General features: G+C 38.0%; 1 long non-coding RNA gene across 1 annotated transcript; it reads left to right on the top strand.

Annotated features, from left to right (window-relative positions):
* Window positions 1-373: 373 nt before the first annotated feature.
* Window positions 374-1,248, top strand: LOC122078368. The gene is made up of 3 exons (XR_006140052.1): window positions 374-527; window positions 646-749; window positions 877-1,248. It is a non-coding gene; the product is annotated as an uncharacterized LOC122078368 (long non-coding RNA).
* Window positions 1,249-1,709: the final 461 nt, after the last annotated feature.

Raw genomic sequence — 1,709 nt, 5'->3', positions numbered from 1 at the left:
GGTTATACTACGTTCTAACCTTATCATATGCATTTCTTTTTTTACCACTTCATAAATAATCATTTTGAACTTGCCTCTACCTCTCCTAACCCTATCCAATTGAATCTGTGATGGCGTTGTGATCTAATAAACCCTAAACCATCAGTAGAGGTGTTCGGAACAATGCTAGCACCACATCTGAGACAAGAAGATATTAAGACAAATTTTCTCATGTTTAAATTTCTGAATAATATTTGATGATCGTCCAGAGTAATAATCATGATAAATCCTAGCCAATAATTACCTTTTGATGCGCGTATAGTGTGCATGTGGAACAGGTGTCGAAGCATAACGTCTACAGGTTGAACGGTCAGGACGGGACAGACCACGCATGACGCACGACACGATATGGTAGCGCGACATTTGCATTAATGACCTTTTCGCTTCGTTATTAGGGTTTTTTATTATCACATCAGCTTTTAGTCTTTTTGAACGGTGGCAGTCACCGAGCTCGAAAGCGGAAACCAGGAGGTCCAGGACCGAAAATGGTATCATCTCTCTCCCTCTTTCTCTCTTTCTCTCACAGTGAATGACTTCCTCTTTCTGCTACAACCTCCTTTGATTGACTGGAGCGAGCTTGTTTGATCGTTTATGTGTGGTTTGCAGCCGTCGCACAAGACTTTAAGAATCAAGATCAAATTGGCGAAGAAGATGAGGCAGAATAGGCCCATCCCCCACTGGATCTGAATGAGGAGAGATAACACTATCAGGTTGCTTTCTTGTGGTCTCAGTTTATTGGAATTTGTACTTCTCTCGTTTTGATCTGTGAGTTGGGACTGGACTGGGAGAGTTTCTTTTCTTAAAACAAAATCTCTTGCTTTCATCACATTGTTTCAGGTACAACGCGAAACGCAGGCACTGGCGCCGTACCAAGTTAGGGGGTTTTGAGGTCAATGCGGATTTCTCCTTTTTTTCGATATATTATATGCTATGGGTACACAAACTGCTATATCTTGTATTCTTGTTAATTACAAGACACGATTGCTTGGGTCATGGACTCATGGTATTAAAAACGGAACAGAATGGAACGGTTAGGCTGCGTTTGGTAGTCAGGATAAAGAATTTTATTTTCGATTTGTGTTATATAATTCACATTTAATTTACATGTCGTTATAGGGCCGGTTTTAGGAAACAGTTTGGAATTTCAATTTGTAAGGTTTTTAATTTTGGTTCATATTGGATTTATATACTGTTTGTAATGATGGTTCATATTTGGGTTCTCTTATTGTACATTCTATATGATAAAATGCTACCTCAAAATGTAGTCCTTTGAAGAGCCAGTCTTTGCTTGAACATAAGATAGCATAAAATATTGAGTTTTAATTCAGTTTCATTGGGAAATATAAACATTGTCTTAAATTGACCTCCCAGGGACAAAATAATTAGGTTTCGCTAATGAAGGAATCCATGAGGGGGTTTAAGGGGTTTAAGCCTGTTTGTCAAACATTTGGTAATAGTCTTGTAGATTACTAAGCAGAGATTAATAGGATGCAAATGGTTTTAAGAGTTGGGGTTGAAGTGAAAAAAAAAACAGAAGTGCACAGATCCACACTATTGCGAAGCTAAAAAACGTGAACGCCTAGCGTGATACGTAATCAAACTATAAACAAGTGATACAAACAAGTGATACGTAATCAAACTATAAACAAGCAACGTTCTTATTCTATTAT

The sequence above is a fragment of the Macadamia integrifolia genome, chromosome 5 (assembly GCF_013358625.1).
Source record: "Macadamia integrifolia cultivar HAES 741 chromosome 5, SCU_Mint_v3, whole genome shotgun sequence".
In the NCBI taxonomy this organism is placed as follows: domain Eukaryota; kingdom Viridiplantae; phylum Streptophyta; class Magnoliopsida; order Proteales; family Proteaceae; genus Macadamia; species Macadamia integrifolia.
This window is presented reverse-complemented; position numbering and strand designations above follow the sequence as displayed.